Source organism: Rattus norvegicus, chromosome 12 (assembly GCF_021556685.1).
Source record: "Rattus norvegicus strain SHRSP/BbbUtx chromosome 12, alternate assembly SHRSP_T2T, whole genome shotgun sequence".
Classification (NCBI taxonomy): Eukaryota; Metazoa; Chordata; class Mammalia; order Rodentia; family Muridae; genus Rattus; species Rattus norvegicus.
Genome location: NC_141545.1, coordinates 3,731,439 through 3,751,832, shown reverse-complemented (window position 1 = coordinate 3,751,832; position 20,394 = coordinate 3,731,439). Strand labels below are relative to the sequence as shown.

Genomic DNA, 20,394 nt, shown 5'->3' with positions numbered 1-20,394 from the left:
GACTAAACCATCTTTTCAGCATCAATACTTAATATTCCTAAAAGATAGTATTTTCAGTGTAAACAAAGTGCAATTTTCCAAAAGGAAAGATCATAGGTCTGAAATTTTAATTAAAGGAACCTGGATATAACAAAACAACACGCACTTTAGCAAAATCTCTCCTGGTCAACTGCCATTACACTGACTGTGCATCTGTAAATTTGCAAGACAAAACAGTTGTCAAGGACGTGTGGTACAGTGATTAGCATGCCAAACAAATTAGAAAGGGAAGGAGCAAAATGCTTGACTGGTTTGTTAGCTAAAATTAATTTGCATGGGGATTTTGTACATGACACACAGTGTCTTTACCTGGGAAAATTGAACAAATAGACAGAGCTGTGATATAAATATGTGTGTGTGTGTGTGTGTGTGTGTGTGTGTGTGTGTCTCAAATATCTTGAGTCACAGCTCCCCTCCACATGTCTTGAACATTAGATGAATTGTTCATTACTATTTTTCTGACAAGAAAGAAAGAAAACACAGTGTGGCAGCACACAGCTGTACTTCCAGAATTCGAGAAGTAGGGGCGCAAAGAACAGATATTCAAGGTCATTTTCAATTACACAGTAAAATTAAAACCAACATAATGTTCATGAAATGCTGCCTCAACAATTTAAAGCTAGAAAATGTTGTGCTTTAGGAAGTGGATGGGAGCTGGAGATAAACTTCAGAACAATGCATCCCTAGCATGTACAAGGCACTGATATACATTCTTCTATAACTTAACCAGATATAATGACTTGAGCTGTTCATCCCAGGACTCAGGATAAGATTATATCATTCATAAGGAGTTTGAGGCTTGCCTTACCCTAGATCTTCTAAGAAAGGGAAAGTGTGTGTGTGTGTGTGTGTGTGTGTGTGTGTGTGTGTGTGTGTGTGAGAGAGAGAGAGAGAGAGAGAGAGAGAGAGAGAGAAGAAGAGGAGGAGGGGAGGAGGGAGGCAAGAAGAGGAAGAATGAAGAAGGAGGAGGAGGAGGAGAAGAAAAAGAAGATGAGGGGGAGGAGGAGGAAGAGGAGGAGGAGGAAAAGTCATGTGGAGTTTCATAGAATATGTATTCTATTAGGTTTTAGAAAAGCAACTGTTTGCAGTAGAGGCATTCTTTTCAGTTATATTTTGAATACTAATTGATAACAGATTTGCTTTGAAAGAACAGCATCAAGAAGAGAGTCCAAATAACAATTGCTATCATGTATAGTTATTAGTTTGACATAGTTCCCACTAAGACTATTGCATGATCAATTTAATTTTATCCTCACAGTGAACAGAGGAGGAATGTTACATCTCTAAGAATATGTAGGTTTTCACAGTGTTATATCTTTCAGACATCCACAGATGAAATACAGGTCTGTCAGTAACCATGTTGATCACCATGTTACCTTGCAGCATTAGCTAGAGTATGCTTTGCTCAGTTTGAGTCTTCCCCTTTTAGATATCATTTCCAGTTCTTTCTATACTGAAATGGCCAGTGAATGCAGCAATATTTCAAATCACTGCTGCAGTTAGATCAGGTATCTGGAGTTAGTCAGATGGATCAAGAGAAAGAAACAACATTGATTGCTGACACTGCAGTGCATCAGGAGTAAAGCAAAATCCTCAGTCTGGCAGAGAAGATCAGTCATTTCAACTACTTGTACCCAGAGTGTTGAACTAGCAAAATTTCTGACTTTTTAGTTTATTTTTTCACAGGACACCTTTGTAAACATGTCAGTTAGAGAAATGCTTGTTGGCTGCTTAAGCCTTAGCTTTGTAGATACAGTATGTCTAAACTTTTATTTCTGCTTTAACTTAATATTTCCAGAAGCCCAAATCATGTCATGATACAAAAAAAGGAGTGAATTAACAATTTGAAGTAACATTTTAAATCAGTTGGAAACATTCTAAATTATGATTATCAAAACACATTGATTTCCGTTTAGGAGGAGACATTTGAAATTATGAAAAGTAAGTAGCAATGCCACATTCTAAAACCTCTTAGATGACATGGGGCAGGTTTTATTATCAGACCATAGAAATTCCAAATCCTGACTGTAAATATAATTTACCAAATTTACAGAGAATGAAAACAACAGTCTTCAGAATTACTCAGAAGTGATGATAAGAGATAACCCAGTGTGGGAAAGAATTTGCTGCAGAAAGAAGAGAATTCAAATTTCTGTGCCCGAACTTTAAAACAGTCATGGTTGTATACAGCTATAACCCCAGTGCTATGATGACAGAGAAAGAATTTCTGGAGCTTGTGCACAGCAAGATAGCATCAGTATAAGTGAAAGGCTTTGAATTGAGAAAATTGTGTAGAAAATCATAAAAGAGGATACTATTTACTTTCTCTGTCTTCTGTTGAACACATAGGCATGAACACACAGACAGACAGACAGACAGACAGACACACACACACACACACACACACACACACACACCATATCACACACTAATTCTTGGTGGTCACGTACTGAGGAATATTAAATTAAAAATTTATAACCTTGAACTCATGAAAATGTCCTCTTGACCTTTATAATTGCCATTGATCATGAATACTATTTTGTAAACCATGGATCCACATATGTGAAATAAATCAGTTGTCAGAATAAAGTAAGGGCATGACATATTAATATTAGAAAATTCAAAAAAATTAGTTTATTATTTTTTGGTGTGTGTGTGTGTGTGTGTGTGTGCATGTGTGTGCATGTGTGTGCTGCATGTCTGTGTGTTCACATAGGTCTTCTGATTCCACAGCATGTGTATAGGCCAGATGGCCAATTTCTGTAATGGGTCATTATCTATGGATTCCTATGATTAAAGTGAGGGTGTTAAGCTTGTTCTGCAAGTCCTTTTTCCCTTTTGCTGGCCCAACATAATTGTCAAAATTTAAATGAATTTCTTATAAGCAATTGATGAAGGTTATTTACTCATCATGAAGTTAGTTCATATTGAAGCTCAGCAAGCCTCTGGAGTGACAGTTCCATTTTATGTCAGCATAGGAGACTTGGATATCATTTGATAAGGGCTTATGACTAGTTTTATTAATATTCGTAAAATGACAAAATTGTTTGATCCTTGAAGAAGATACCATTAAATTGGAAGACAAATAACAAGAGCCAAATAAGTCAAGTAGCTACTGAGATGCAGTCACTGACTGAGCTGAGTGTGAGCAAACATCAAAGAAGCAGGGAGCTGTACTGAGCCTAAGTAACGATACAAGCAAAAGCACTAAAATTGCTTGAGTGAGTCATATAGGTATGGGCAAAGCACTTCAACTTGGGACTTCACTTGACTTAGGCTGCATAAAATCTACCTTCTAGAAATATACCTAACAATGAAGTTGCTCACCTCATCTCACCTGCATGAAGCTGTATACATATCAAACAATGGACTAAGACTCCTTGCACATAACATTATTTATTAACTTCTCTTTCATGATCAACTTCCATTCAAAAGTATTCAAGAGCATATCCACATACTGGAGGGAGAAGTCTGTTTCAACTGGCCTGAGCCAGTTTAGAATATATACTCAGTAAGTCGTATTAAATCCTCTGGAAAAACTTTCAAAGGAAACATCCTGTTTAATGTCATATACCTAGTGATAATTGAATATGCATTTGGTTAAATCAAATGCATCATGGAAACTGATGTTCACAGTAAATTAAGGCTTACTTAATCAAAAAACGTCAATCAAAACAGAAATATCCACACTGAACTCTGAGTAAGCAATTCCTCCTTCTCAGGAAGTCCACAAATTAAGGCTACACTGAATACCAGTGTTTCTCACTTTGCTTTTGAATAAAATTTCTTTGTCACCTTGCTCTCTGTGACTTCTTATAATAAGATGCAAACATCCTGGAAACACCTCACCTAGACAGTAAACTCAGATAAAACTGATAAGCATCTTCTTCAAATAATGACATGAATCACTGAAGCTCTGAAAGAATTCTCCTGTTACTTTCTTGTAAGAACTTCTAAGAATGACACAAGCCATGTCTAATCTCATGCCTATTCAATGAAATCACAAGTTGTAAAAAAATTCATCCTAGTGTTATGTTTTTTACCAATTTCAACTTTAAGATACTAAGTACAATCACATTAGTATTCCTTTTTTCTCAGAAGTTTTGATAATGTCACCTAAAATTAAGCAAGAGGAGGATCCTTAATGAATTTCTCTAAAATACATTTGCATGATAGATAAAATATTAGCTCTAGAATGAGAATATTAGAAAAATGCTTGTTTCTGTGTTACTGCATTGAAAATGTAATTTATAACCCTTTGTCATTTTCAAAATGCAAATATTCATAGTATACATATTAGTTACATGGACTATTAATAATAATAAAACTTTATAATAATAATTGAAGAACAGAGCCAGTACTTTGAGACAATAATGCTTCTGCCACCTTTAGTGTATATAGTTTTTGCTATAGGTACACAATGATTTCTACATATGAAAGTCTAAATGCTCTACAGCTCATGCTTTCTGGTTTCAAGAAGTGAAAACATCAGTAATAGCTTTTAACTTCAAAATCAAAATGAAAAGAAAATGCATGAGCAGAAATCACAGAAGGAAAATAAAAAAAGGGAAAAAAGAAAGCATGGAAGGAAGGAAGGAAGGAAGGAAGGAAGGAGGAGAGGAAGGAAGGAAGGAAGGGAACAAAGAAGAAACAGGAAGAGATTTGGTAAGTTGTTCATTTGACAGGCTACATGCCAGTATGGAAGACACCCTTGGATGAGTTCCAAAACTGTAAAAGATCAGGCATGGTTGTTTGTATCTATAATTTATTGGTGAATATCAGACATTAAAAGTCATCACTGGATATATAGTGAGCTTCAGGCAAGTCTGGGATTTATGAGACCCTGTGGAAGAGAGAGAGAGAGAGAGAGAGAGAGAGAGAGAGAGAGAGAGAGAGAAGGAGCAAGGGACCTAGGGGTAGAGGAAGAAAGGAAGGACTGACTTTGAGCGATAGCGATGCAAGATGGCAGCCACCACAGGCTCGGGAGTAAAAGTCCTTCGAAATTTCCAACTGTTGGAAGAGCTGGAAGAAGGCAAGAAAGGAGTAGGTGACAGCACAGTTAGCTAGGGTCTGGAGGAGGATGAAGACATGACACTCACAAGATGGATAGGCATGTTAATTGGGCCTCCACAAACAATTTATGAAAACCAAATATACCGCCTTAAGATAGAGCGTGGGCCTAAGTATCGAGAAGCATCCCAGTCTGTGAGATTTGTAACAAGAGTCAATATGAACGGCTTGAGCAGTTCCAATGGAGTGGTGGATCCACGAGCCATGGCAGTGCTGGAAAAGTGGCAGAATTCCCACAGCATCAAAGTCATCCTGCAGGAACTGAGGCGCTTGATGATTTCAAAAGAGAACATGAAGCTGCCACAGCCACCAGAAGAACTGTGTTACAGCAATTAGTCACCAAGGCCCCGGCCTCCCTTCCCCATCCAACCCAAGTCTTCATTTTCCACAGTAGTGAATTCTCTAGATCCATCTGTGGACCTCAAAGTACTGGAGAGGAAGCCCCACTCAGACTTCATCCGGAGACACTGCTCTAATACTAACTTCTTGTCCATTTGAAATACCTAAGTTGTGCTGTGTAACATCATCTGTCAAGTATAACCGCTCTCTGCCTGGTTGAACTTCTGGGATCAATAAGGTGTGTTGAAATCGGTTTCCTTTGGGAGCGGTGGGCACAGCTAGTGCAACTGTGGACAGCCAGATCTCACACAATCACCTGCTGCTGGCAATTGGCCTGGGTATGCCTTTGACCGCCCTGCTTTCCACCACAGCTGTGTGGTGGCCCTTAGAATAGATGGGGAGGCTTCAGATAGCAGCTGTGGGACTGACCACCACTAGGCTTGGGGTGCTTTGGCTGCACCCCTGCTTTCTTAAGTCTTAAGTGATTGCCCCATCCAAGCCATGGTCCCCACTTCTTCACTCCCACCCTTGGCTAAAGCTTAGATTGTAACCTCCCCTCCCTCTGAAATTGGCCGCGAGTGAGGAATTCACAGCTTCCCATCTCCCCACCTTTATCAAGGGGTGCTGCTTTCCCCTCCTCAAGTCCCTTGTTGCCCATCACCACCCAACACCTGCTGTGGACAGAAGCCACCAGATGAGGTTGAGAAAGGCTGGCCTCCCTCACTTAGCTCTGGACCACACATGTTCACCTGCTACCAGCCTGGGAAGGGAGCACCGGGTCCTCGGCCCTGCCACCACCATCAGCTCTTGAGCTTTGAGCTCAGGTCTAGAGATGAACAGAGCAGTCACATGGCGACTCAGACATGGGCCAGCACTCAGGGTCCTTGGATATATGCCTAGAGAAAGGCCATGTGGAGAGTCCTTGGTGCACATGGTTCTGAGTTGGTTCCTTTTCCCATAATTGCTTTGCTTTTACACACTGAAGAGGTTTGAACAGGGCTTCAGCCACCCTGACCACCCATCTGGTCTGGTGTGGAGCCTGACAGCTGGAACACGAAGCCCTGACCCTGCAAACATGGGTTTCAGTGTTGCTCCTCAGACCCTCAGCAGGGACCCAGAGGAGCTCTGTGTCACCATGTTCACAGATCGTTTGCAGATTGGTGGGCCTGGCTCCTGGCTCACTGTCATGCTCCCCAACCTGTTCAGGACCACTAAATGTTGAAATGTGGATGCATACTGAAATAAAGGCAATTTGCTGTGTTGCGAAGGGGAAGAAAAAGGACTGAGCAAATGAAGGAAACAATGGTGATTCTTTCTTAATCCATTCAAGCCTCATTAAGTTTCAAATTTTTCAAACTAGACATATGTACAGCAAAATTCAAAAAGATAATGATGAGAAAAACCACATGGCAGTCACCTGGGCAGGGAATTTGCTCACAGTGGTAGAATATAAATGAGCTGAGTTGATTGTATAAGAATAAGGCAAATCCTCAACTGATTGATTTGAAGTATCTTTTCCCACATATGAGCTTACTTTAATGTGATGAATGGTGGACATATCAAGCTTTAATGAAGTATAATTTTTTAAGCCTTCTCTATTCCTATTTTTAGTCATGGTGACTTCATGCAGGATTTTCTGATAGTATATGTCAGTATGATATCATCTTACTAAAATCAATAGGAAATACAGTTCAAAATTATGAATCCCAATTTATTAAAGATTAATATTTACCCAAAATTGTTTGTATCAAATGCGATAAACTTGTTTTCATGAAGAAGAAAGGCACACAGAACTAAACCCTTAACAAAAATTAAAAGCAGGACCTATAGAAAAGGCTCCTGGGTTTTACTTGGTCTCTAGTAGAGAACCTAAGTTCAGTGTCCAGTATCTATACTTGGTGGGTCATTACTACTTGTCAATCGAGCTCAGGAAATTGGGTACCCTCTCCTACATTTTGCAAGCAACTGTACTCATTTGTGCACACATGTTCAGATGCTTCATGCTTTTAAATATGAAAAACTAAAAAAAAGTCAAAAAGAAAATGAAGGACAAAGAACAATGATTTGAATGCAAGTCGTGTTAATACTGTACATATCTATAAAAAAGTCACTTAACATAACCTTGAAACAGCATAATTCAGATAGTTAAAATGCAATCCCATACCACTACCCAGTATTTAATATCAAATTATTATCTATAGTGATTCAAATCAATAATTTCTACAGGTGCATTTAATAGTCTTTGTTCATTAAACTAATCAAAATTTATGTTGTAGTTTTTTGAAGAGAAAGAATTTTATGGATCATGTGATATCAACTGAATAAATATGAAAATTATGTATGCAAACTTTACAAAAGTTAGTATCAACACAAAAATATAAATTTACAATTTAATAAACAAGGAACTAATTGATTAACCAAATGTTAGCAACTAGAATTCATCTATATATGCAATAGAAAATAATATTTAAGATATAAAATTAAGACTTATTTTAATAAAATAATGCATAAGTTATTTTACTTAAAAAGGAAATCTTATGATCGTATTAATACAGCGAGAAAACATTAAGAAAAAAATTAATACTCTTAAAAATGGGATACACATGCACACAAATTTAGAAAAGTTTGATACATATACATTATATTATAATGTAATTTCAAAAGTTAGAACTATCATTGAGTTTGTTATGAATGAAAGGAAGATGTTTCAGACAATAAACAGAAACAAAATTTTCTGGAATTTTACATAAATAAAAGGCATTTAGAAACTAAAATTTTTAATAACGTCTCCATAATAATCAGATTAGTATGTTCCTTCCTTCTTGCAATGGACATTGTATTGATCTCTACTGTATAAAAAAAATTGTGATAGCTATTAGGTACAGAGAATGAAAAGCTGTCCTCTGGGCAGCTCATGGTTATCACACTCATGAACCCACAACACCTGTGTTAACACAATACTTTCACATGATCAAGCCAGCTAGAGTCAGGGCTTAGATGGGGGGACCAACCCTTGCCAATGCCATATAGAGGGGCTTTTGGCATTTGATGGCTACTGGTGAATGAAGAATCATTCATTTGGGCAGGGGGGTGGGGTTTGCCTTGGTAATTTGCTCGTGCTTCAATAGATTCCCTTCATGAGTGATACCAGAATCTGATTTTTTGAAGAGATCTAAAAAGTATAAAGATGAAGACATGGTGTCAGGAGATGTATTACAGAAAATCTGGTGTGATTTGGTAAAGAGAATGTAGAGTGCATACAAGTATATTTCTTTATATAAAAAATAAAGAAAAATACAAAAGAACAAATGTTTACTTAATTAACAGAAGATAGAATATCTCTATAAACAAATTCTAAATAGCTTATAAACATATATGTAGAAATAATAGATGAGTTTAAAAGATGTACAAGTTTTCTTCACTGTTTAAGAGATCACCTTAAGAGATCATGGGAGAGAATGTAATGCATTTTAATATACTTTCGAATGTAAAAGATTAAAACTTTAGGTTAGTAATAAATACAAGGTTTTCCACCGAATGAGATTATGTATAATCAGTTTGAGCTAATTCCTCCCTGTTAAATTATAAGCATTTCTAAATTCCTCAGGAAAACAACCTTAGAATAACTACTTTTAGTCCCCCAAAGTCCAGGGAATTAGGGCAAAAACACTTCAATGGTTTCTTCAAGCTGTACATAATTATGTTTATATTTATTACTAAACTAAAATTATGATCTTTTACATTGGCACAGAATTTATATGATACAAATTTAGATTTTTAAGATTTTCTTTAATATAAATTTCTTATTGATTTAAAATTAATATTGTTACTCTGATGTACAGGTATTGTGCCTCTACAACACATTTCAGCATAGATGGCTTATACCTAGTCCTTCTCTGCTATTAAAAACTGAAGCTGAGATGATTAAGCACGTGAGTCTAAGGCCAAATAGCAAATTCATTGCTCTAAGTTTACTGTTAGAGTGCTTTCAAGATAATTTATTAGGATAATTAATGGACAACAGTCCAGATTACTTATATAGTTAGATGGTTTCTAAAAACCACCACAAGTCCACAAAATATGACATTTAATGTTCTTTAACTTTTATTGAGTCATGTCTGTTCCCATCAGCTCTCCTTTGGTATATTCAAAGAAGAAACTGAAAATCTCCACCTCCAGGTGAGGTGATTTAATGTGATAGACAGGCACTATGCAAAAATTGCTTCAATTCTTCTACAGACTAATTACTGTCCAGAAAAGGAAACATTGCAGAATAAATTGGCTGAAAATTTCTGCCAGGGCAGAATGATTAGCCCTTCAAAATTCAGTGTTTCAAAAGTCTGTCTGATGGTCCTAGACCAGAAGCCTGAAGACTTGCTCTCACATGTTGCTCACAGGGGACTGTGCAAATAGAAAATTGTCTCTATAACCTGTCTCAGTTCTAGAAGCCATGCTGGGCTTCCTATATTTACAGATATATGGGTCATTCTCAGATTACTGGTTGGGTTGAAAACTTAGTATAATCTTATAACCCACTCAGACTATGTAACTTTGAGAATACATATTTAATTATCTAGTTATCAGATAATATATAAGCTAGCCAGGATATAACAGATTTTAAGCCTTTTAAAAGCTAAAATAGATAACTACATGTTCTGTTTAACTGATAAATGTTGGACTGGGTGTTAGGTACATCTTATACTTTTAAATTACAAAATGATAATAGTTGTGCTCAACTTATATTTGAGAAACAAGTTTTGGTTTTGTTTTCAATTAAAAGGGTAAAGTGTAGATTGATGGCATTATTAAGGTGAAGGCAGGTACAGGATAGAACTATGCCTGTCATTGGATAAGAAGGAAGGATGGGTGGGTGGGTGAAAAGTTTTAGAGAGGCAGAGGAAGCCAGAGTGAGAATGTGAGAGCACAGAGAACATGGCAGTAGATGTTTAGATGCCTCTCTGTACATATTACAGGTTGTTATATTTCAGGTGTGTTATTCTCAAGGGGTGGGTGTGTACAGGATTTTGTGCCATCTAGATTGGCAAATTATATCTTATCAATTGGATCAGAAAATATTGTTTGATGTGTTCTTTCATGTGGCAACTTAATTGAGTTTAAAAGAGTGTATGGTGGCCAGATGCATGGGCCTACCACAGAATTGGGATGTGTATGCCTGGTGTGGTAGAAACCCAACCAAGAGGGCTGTGGATGAGGGAGGAGCAGCCTGACAGGGTGCCATGTTGGAAAGAATAGTGTGTCAGAAAGTAGATGGGGGCAGCATGGAGCCACTGAGATAAATTATTGCTATTTCCAATGGCACCAGAACTATCAAGAAAGTGAGACAGCTAGGGTATACATGGGAAGAAGTTCTTTTGGGATTTTTGTTTTGTTTTGTTGTTTTTATTTTTACTGAAGCACATATATTGTGTATCGAGTGTCCTGAAGGGAAAACATGCTTAAGTCCTTGAGTATGAAGTGATTTATTGCATCATGGCCACATATAACCATGAGGGGATACTAAAGACAAAGATAGGAGAGTGAGGATTTTTAATTTCTAAGAAATTATAGGAGTTTGGTGTTTCTCAATCATATGATTTTTTGGGTAGGATATCCATCATGTGATCTAGACTAATAGATGAATCACAGAAAGAAAAAAGGTGGAGGAAGAGTTACCATTAAAGGTTTTTGGCGTCTGGGAATCAGATGCAAGGGACAGAGAGACTACAAGGCCACAGAATATGTTGCTTATCAATTATATTGAGGTTACAAAGGGGATGGCAGGTTTGAGGAAAGCAGCCAGTTAGACAGGACTGTGCTCTAACACTTTCCTGCTTATGAAAGAAAATTCAAAAGTCACATCCAGCTGGAAAGACTTATGAATACTATGAAGTACCTATAAATGTGGGGAGCCAGGACTGCCCAAGGCTGTCTGAAAGACCTGGACAAAAGAATAACTGGAACACTAGTTCTATGCCCTTACCCAGGATCACACTTGTCAAGGCCTGTCTGATGCTGAAGCCAATGTCTTAAAGGAGTCATGGTTGAGGGAAGAGACTCTTCCCGAAGGTTGTGGTTATCAGTTCTTAGGCAGCTGTAACTGTGCTATCCCATGTTCTTTTCGTCAGCATTGTCTGACGTAATCATTGGCTAACTTAGTTGTTCCCCATGTACAACCACCAGTACCCCCAGGACTGCAAATTAAAAATATGATTCTACAATTTCTAATAAAGTGCAAATAAATTTCAGGCAATCTTCACAAAAATGTATACTAACAGCAATCACATTTTCAATCAGACAAACAAAAATAACACCATGTGCTCCAGCTGTATATCCTCTGGACATAACCCCAAGACACCAAAGTACTACAGAGGTACTTGTACAGTTGTCCCCATTGTTGCTTAGTTCCCAGCAGGGAGGAAATGCAATTCATATGAATCCTAATGGGGTGACTTCTCTGCTTTTCCTATCAGTTATTTTACTATACTGCCACTATGCCATCCTCATCGTGCAATCCTAGATAGCACAGTGATCTATGACTCCAAGATATAATGTTTGACTATGTAATTGCAAATATTGGAAGAGAAATGAAGTCTTAAACACTGCTATATATTTCTTTAAATGTCCCTGTTTGTTTTATTCCAGAGACTGTGCTGCAAAAGGTACATACACACTTCTCCCTCATTTCCTCTGCTGAAGGCTATGTGGCTCAGTTTTAATTCTCCTGTGATAAAGTATCACATTCTCTATACTATTTCAAGAGATGTATCTCTCTTACTACTTGTCCATTTATAGAGTCCAAACTGTCCTTATATCAAACTATGTTGTTTATAACAGGCAAACCCAGAAATGTTAACTGTGCTTCACAAGGTAAGTACGCAAAATACAGTTTTATAGATTTCTTGTAATGCATCTACCCCTATTTTTATTTTCTGGTCTATTCAGGTGTGTTTTATAATATCCACCTGCTTGTTACCTATGGAAAATTACAAACAAAAGCAAAAACAAAAAACAATTAAGGTCTGTTATCAAATCTTAAGCAAACATTCACCACTCTACGACTGGGAAATTGCTCAGTGGGTAGAAGCATAAGGACCTGGGTGTGAATCTTCAGCATGTATACATAATGCCAGGCATAGGGGATGGCTACACATAACTATTACCTCTGAATCCTGAGGGCTCACTGACCAGTTCTCCAATCCCACACTGAATTTCTAGTTCACCAAGAGACTTTATGTCAAGAACAGTGAACAGCACTAAAGAAGACCCTTGAAATCTCAGGACTCCAAAAACACATGCACAGATGGGTAAAGCCACGCAGTTACAGACACTCACCACACACTCACATCCACCTACATTCATACAACACACAACCCTACAGATGCATAGAAAACAGTTAAGGGACTGCAGGCTAATTCTTAATTTGCTGTCGTCACCCAGCATGTATCTTAGATACTGATAATAACCAAGAAAAGATTAAGCTGGAAGAGAGTTTATCCATCGTTTTAACTTTTCCTTTATTTTAATTTAATTAAAATGCTTTCGTAATTTTACACAAAATACTATATCCAGATTTATGGAATTCTAGAATCACCCAGGACAACAACTTTTGAGCATGTCTGAGAGAGACATCAGACTGGTTGGGTTCTAGTGCAAAGGCCCTCCAGCCAGAAGCTGGAACCCAGATGCCCTTCAACAGAGGAATGGATACAGAAAATGTGGCATATTTGCACAATGAAGTACTACTCCGCTTTTAAAAACAATGACTTCATGAAATTCCTAGGCAAATGAATGGAACTCGGAAATATCATCCTGAGTGAACTAACCCAGTTCGTAGATACTAGTCCAAAGCTTGGAATACCAAAGATACAATTCATAGACCATATGATGCTCAAGAAGGAGGAAGAACAAAATGTGTACACTTCAGTCCTTCCTAGAAGGGGGAACAAAATAATCAAGAGGGAGGGGAATATAGGGACACAGTGGAGCAGAGACTTAAGGAAAGGCCATCTAGATGCTGCCCCATCTGGGGATCTATCACATATGCAGCCACCAAACCTAGTTAGTATTGCTGATGCCAAGAAGTCCTTACTGATGGGAACTTGATGTGGATGTCTCCTGAGAGACTCTGCCAGAACCTCACTGATATAGACAATCATGCTTGAAGCTGACCATCAGACTGAGCATGGGGACTCCAACGAAGGAGTGAAGGAAGAGCTGAACGGGTTTGCAAACCCAAAGGCAGAACAACAATATCAACCAACTAGACTTACCAGTGCTCCTAGGGATTAAACTACTAACCAAATAGTACCCATGTAAGAGCCTATTGTTTCAGTTGCATATGTAGCAGAGGACGGCATTGTCTGGCATCAATAGGAGGAGAAGCCCTTGGTCCTGTGAATGCTCCTTTCTCCAGTGTAGGGGAATGGCATGGTGTTGAGGTGCGAGTGGGTAGATGGGAGGAAAAGCATCCTCATGGAAGCAGGGGGTGGAGTGTGGGAGAGTGGGTAACTGGGCAAGGGAATAACATTTGCAATGTAAATATATAAAATATCAAGTTAAAAAATGTTACCACTGCTCTTAATAACCCTATATAAGTTTGTAAAATCCATTTGCCAAAATTCTTACTAAGTCTGTTGTGTGTTCACACATGGACTATGATGGATTAATACCATATCTGGGAATATCTTCTCAATATTAGAAAAAACATCTGAATATGGGATTATTTATATCCATTTTTTGTTCAAGAAGAATCTGATGCCAAACAAAATTTCCTCTTTTGATGAGCATGGAAATTCTACTAAAAATAAGCTAATAAAATAAAGGATACACATTCATATACATATCCATGAATATGAATATCTGTGTATATATGTATACCTGATGTAGGCCTCCTTCACAGGGCATCTAGGCCTTAACAGTTCCCTCAGGCCTTCACATTGTATCTAGGCCTTCATGTTTTACCTAGACCTTTAACAGCCAGCAGCTTTGCCCTCTGAGCCACCAGTCCACAGAGGAATTCATAGAGAAACCCTGTCTGATAAACTAGGGGAGGGAGACAAACAGATTAACAAATTGATCTCTCTCTCTCTCTCTCTCTCTCTCTCTCTCTCTCTCTCCCCCCCCCCCCTTGCGTGTGTTTGTGTGTTCAAACGAGGCGGCAATGGCAGATAAATGTTTGCCCTTCCTCTGTAATCCAGGCCGCCCCATTACTGCCTTTCCTTTTTCTTAGTTTGTTTGGTTTATTCCGAGTTAATTGTATCTGTTTCTTTATTTTCCTCTTCATTTCTTTAGTTGAGTCAGGGGTCTTTGCACAAAAGCCCTGGAAATCAGTACCTGGATCAGGTCTGCAGCCTGCTCACAGAGTTCTACCCACCTTCACCTCTCAAGTGATGCAATCAAAGACATGCAGCACCACACCTGGCTTCTTTTCACATGTACATTTACTTTAGTTCCAATGTTCACTCAGGTCTGAGAGAGGGGGGAGGGAAGGAGGGAAGAGAGACAGAGAGTGACAGAGAAACTGTGAAAGAGAGGGAGAATTGTAGGTTATTGTTCCATCTCTTCAATTACTGTCTATTGGTCGCCATCTTGGCAACCATGTCCCCAACCCTACCTTGGGTAAGATCAAGAATAATGGCAGCAACCATAAAATTCCTGCTTAGTTGCACTGAACACTCCGGTCATCACTACCTGTGGAGAACTGTAAGGGGGCTCCTCTGATCTAGAGAGTAGTACCCTTGAATGAATGAGAATCACAACAAGCATTATTTGTTTTGAAATATAAGACGTGGAAAGAACTATATGTGTGGATTTACAGACAGACAGACAGGACAGGACAGGACAAGACAGGACAGGACAGGACAGGACAGGAGAAAAAAACAAGAACACAAACAAAAACTCAAAATGGAAGTCCAGTTCCAAATAGTCTCTGTCTGCAGTGTTGATCTAGTGTTGGTGGTCCAGCTTATAAAAGCTTATACATGGGTGGGTGCGGAAAATGCTGCTGGGTGTTCAGTTTAGGTCCAAGGTTATTGCAGGTAACTAGACAACAAAGAAAGCAGTTAGACTAACTTCTACAGTGTTTGGTTTCTGAGTGTGTTATCACACAGAAGAACCTAACAGAATATGTAATGAATTCTGGCAGTAACAGCAGAAACAACCAATGACAAAGTGTCCTTATAATATTAGCAAGTGCAACAAAATGGCAGACTACCCAGGTAACAGTTCCCTAGCCATTAACTCATCTGACATAGGCCTTCTTCACATTGCCTCTAGATAGGTCTTCCTATCTTCCTCTCCAGTGCTGAGACCAAAGTGAGATCAAAGTCATGCATCACCATGGGTGCCTTCCTTTTCATTTGTTTCTTTCATCCTAGGAAGTGTGTGTGTGTGTGTGTGTGTGTGTGTGTGTGTGTGTGTGTAGAGAAAGAGAGAGAGGGATAGGGAGAAGGAGAGGGGGAAGGAGAGAGAGAGAGAGAGAGAGAGAGAGCTTTAGAGAGAAAGAGCTTTAAAATCAGCACTCAAGCCTTTTCTCTTCCTATCCCTATCCCAATCCCCCCCCCCCAAACCAGCAGCAAAGCCACCAGCACTCGAGAGACAGAGGAAGATGAAATCTCTAGTCTGAGAAACAAGAGGAGGTAGATAAACATACCCCCCCCTCTCTCCTTCATAATTTGTTAAAGTGTTCCCTTTGTGTTGTGTGGACTCTACTTTATTAAGCAAGTTTCACATCGTACTAGCTCCAAAGAGGAGTCAACAGTCTCTTGGCGTGCAGGCAGTTGTTGCCTGCTTTAAATATTTTTTGGTGTGTTTGTTTGTTTGTTTGTTTGTTTGTTTCAAAACCGAGGGCCTGCCTGCGTTCAACAGATCCAAACCCAGTTCTCAGAGGGGAAAATGGAGTCAAGTCTGAAGTCACTGGCATTTAAGTCATCTGCCATTGACAGTCATAGGAGATGGGAATATCGTCCTTTCTCCAATGGAGACTCACCTGGGTATGCATCAACCACATCTAAGGGCAGGCCTGGGTTAGTACGGGGTGGTGGATGGGGAGGAAGGATCTGGAAAGAGCTTTGCGATGGGAAACTATGATCAGAATGTTGCACAGAAAACAAAATTTGTATTTAAAAAGAAAAAAAAAAGGCTATCCAAAAAATCTATCCAAAAATGAAAGGAAACAAAACAAAACAAAACAAAACAAAACAAAACAAAACAAAACAAAACAAAACCGACAGCAGAACTTTACTAACTGCAAATGCTCCATCTCCCTGTATCCAACCACTCCACTCCCAGATAGGTAGATGATAGTTTGCACTTCCGTCCCAGTTGGGCTATCGAGGTTAAGAAAAGGGGAACCACCTCTGTGGTTATGTGATCCACCCACAAAATAAAATAAAAGGAGAGGATAAATGTGCCTGGCATTTTAAGATGCTCAATTTCTTTGCAAGCTTCATTTTGTTTCATTCTTTTAAAGGTTTATTTATTTTCATTTATATGAGTACACTAAAGCCCTTTTCATATACACACGGCAGTAGAGTACATGGGATATCCCTTTGCAGAGGGTTGTGAGCCACCATGTGGTTTCTGTGGAATGGAACTCGGGACCTCTGGAAGAGCAGAGCAGTGAGTGCTCTTAACCTCGGAGCCATCTCTCCAGCCCTTCACAAGCTTTATTTAACTAAACATTAAACATGAATCAGAAACGCCAAACCCTGTACATATGGTCCAGATCCTCCCTTACTTAAAAATCCCTGAGCTGGCAGGGCGAGGCTGGGAATTGAGAGTGAGCAAAGGGAAGTCTTCCTGTTTCCCTAAGGGTGTGCTATCAACTCCATTACCGCTTCAAAACACCTAGGTGTGAGTCTAACTAAGGTTTCCTTCAGTCAGTCATTTGCCAGGAGCCAGAGCCCTGAAAGGACAGCGAGCATTCAGACATTCACACTGAAATCATCACTCACTGATTTCAGGCAGAAAACTTGACCCCCCTAAAGAGGCTCAGCACTGAAGCGTGCTAGGGCAGCAGCAGTATTTCCCCGACAGACCTTCAGGGACCTGCATATTCTCCAGCCCCGCCCCTCCCCACCCCCTCTCAACTAGCTCCTGTCCACCCCTCCCCCTTCCCCCACATACAGGGAGGAGGCCTTGTGGGGGTGTGGGGGGGTGGGGTGGGTGGGTGGTGGTGTCAGGGGGGTGGGGGTGGGGGTGGGGTGTTGAGATGGAACTCTTGAGAGAGAGTTCGGGTCTCCCAAACAAATACATAACTAGAAACTTCATTTATTTACTTTATTTCACTGAGCATACATTGGAAGAGGGAAAAGGAACAGGAAACTAGGCCAACTGGTGGAGCTCCTTGCATTTCGTTTCAAAAAGGAAAAGCCAAAGAAACAACACCCCCTCTCTTTGGTGAAAGGAACAGAATGGTAAAAGTTGAAACATTGGCTCGCCAATTAATACTTTGGCTTTTAATAAAAGGGACAACAAATCAACCTCCTGTTTGGTAAAAAGGGAATAAAAAATCACAAGAACGTTCTGTCAGCCAGCTTCCCTTTAAACCTCTGTTAAACAGGAAGACTGTTTTTTTTTAAACATCATTATATATATATATATATGTATTTGTGTGTGTGTGTGTGTGCCTGTCTGTCTGTCTGTCAGTCAGTGTCTTCTGTATGGAGAGGATGTGCTGACTCTGAAGCTATGATCCAGACACTTTCTAGATCACAGTTCAGAAGTTTTTAATAACTTTGTGAAGGAGATAGGTAGGTGTGTGTGTGTGTGTGTGTGTGTGTGTGTGTGTACGCGTGGATGCATGTGAGGGGGAGGGGAGGCTTTGATATCAGCACTCAAGCTTTTTTGCTTCCTATCCCAATCTCCTCAAACTACCATCAAAGCAGCACTAGGGAGGCAGAGAAAGGTGAATCTGAGAGTTTCACTCCTTCCTGCCCTACAGACGAATACAGAGAAACCCAGTCTGAAAAACTAGGGGGGGGGGGGATCAAATTCTCTTGTGTCTGTCTCTGTATCTTTCTCTATTCTCTCCTCTCTGTCTCTCTGTCTCTCTGTCTCTCTGTCTCTCTCTCTCTCTCTCTCATTGTGTGTGTGTGTGTGTGTGTGTGTGTGTGTGTGTGTGTGTATGTGGGTGAGTGTGTGTGTGTGTGTTTGTTTCAAAACCCAGAGCCTGTCTGTAACAGATCTAAACACAGTTCTTGGAGGGGAAAATGGAAAAAATTTCATAGTCTCTGGCAATGAAGTCATCTGCCATTGAAAACCACAGGAGATGGGAATATTGTCCTTTCTTCAATGATGACTCAACTAGGCATATATCAACCAGTATTTCACAGGCAGACCTTCAGGGAAGTGCAGATTCACCAGCCCTACCCTCCCTCCCATTTCCCCCTGCATCCCTGCTCATCTCCTGTCCAACATTTGTTGTTGTTGTTCCTGGTGTGAAGAACACTGTGAGGTAGCCTTCCTCTAATAAACCCTCTGGTCTTTAGGGATCCTTCACCCACTCACTCTCTGCCAGTCTGAGTTCACAGCAGAAAAAGCGTTTTTGAGAGAAACATGTTCCTGGTCCTGTGTGCCCATGTTGAGGGAGGCATGAGAAAGGGATAAGAGTGAAGGGAGACCTGGCAGTGGTAGGGGGCTGGGATGGGGTCGGGGGTGGGTGTCCTAGCTTGCTAATCCAACTGACCCACTTGCTGTGTAAATAAATATTTTGCATTCTGTGTCCCTTGTTTGATTTCTCACTAAATTCCAGATTGTCAATCTCCCTGTGTCGATTGCACAAGAACCCAAATCGGGATGCCTGGTGGTGAGCAGATTCCTCCCTAGAACACCTGTGCACTCTCTCATAGTCTCTAAGCTCCTTGCTGGACTCTTTTGGGCTTGGACCTGGCTGTCTGTAAGCCAGGAAGGAAGGAAGGAAGGAAGGAAGGAAGGAAGGGAGGGAGGGAGGGAGGGAGGGAGGGAGGGAGGGAACAGGCCTCAGTTGAGAATCCCAATTTTCTAGTTCACTGCATCTGATGGCTGGCTGACCCTTCGAAGAAGGAAGAACACTGGCTGGACAGCAGATGGCAGCATGAGCCTGTTCAGGCAGAGCAGGCAGAGCAGGCAGAGTGGGTCTGGTGTCTTCCAGGTGAATTGTATTTTTTTTTCCTTTTCACTCCTTTATTTGAGTCAGGGGTGTCTGCACATCGACCTGGAAATCAGTACCTAGATCAGGCCTGCCTGCCTGCCTGCCTGCCTGCCTGCCTGCCTGCCTGCCTTCCTCTATCTCACAGAGACACAGTTCTAAACACCTCTGCCTCTTGAATGATGGAAATAAAGACATGCACGAACACCCGGCTTCCTTTCATTGTACATTTAGCCTAATTTCAGTTTTATTCATGTCTGGGAGGGAGACTTGCTTGTGTGCTCTAGTTCAATTTCTTTCACTGTGTGGTTTCCCTGCCACCTTGGCCACCATGCCACGTGTAAGAGAAGAAGAGATGAACCATATTGTTGGCACCCATATAAACAATAAACAATAAACAATAAAACAGATGAGATGGAGAGATGGCTCAGCGGGTAAGAGCGCTGACCACTCTTCTAGAGCGGTCCTGAGTTCAAATCCCAGCAACCACATGGTGGCTCACAACCATCTGTAATGTGATCTGAGGCCCTCTTCTGGTGTGTCTGAAGACAGCTACAGTGTGCTCACATGCATTAAATAAATAAATTAAAAAAAAAGAAAAACAATAAAGCAGAAATTAAGACCAGGGACCCAGAAGGAGAAGGGAGATAAAACAATTAAATGATAACAGACATAAAGTGGGAACGAGATGAAGGGCAAATATAGATGACTGAAATGAAATGAGGGAATAAATTTATAAAATAATAATAAATATGAGTAAATACGAAGAAATGACAAACTGGACTTTAATAAATGTTTAAATAAAGGTGAATGACAAA

The 20,394-nt window shown here is 39.9% G+C and overlaps 1 protein-coding gene and 1 pseudogene across 3 annotated transcripts in view; one reads left to right on the top strand and one right to left on the bottom strand.

Moving 5' to 3' along the window:
• The window catches only part of LOC148001969 (uncharacterized), a 955,959-nt gene that overhangs the window by 464,527 nt on the left and 471,038 nt on the right, over positions 1–20,394 (bottom strand). The gene's annotated exons all lie outside the window — the stretch shown is intronic.
• LOC148001977 (ubiquitin-conjugating enzyme E2 variant 1 pseudogene) lies at positions 5,002–5,507 on the top strand (annotated as a pseudogene).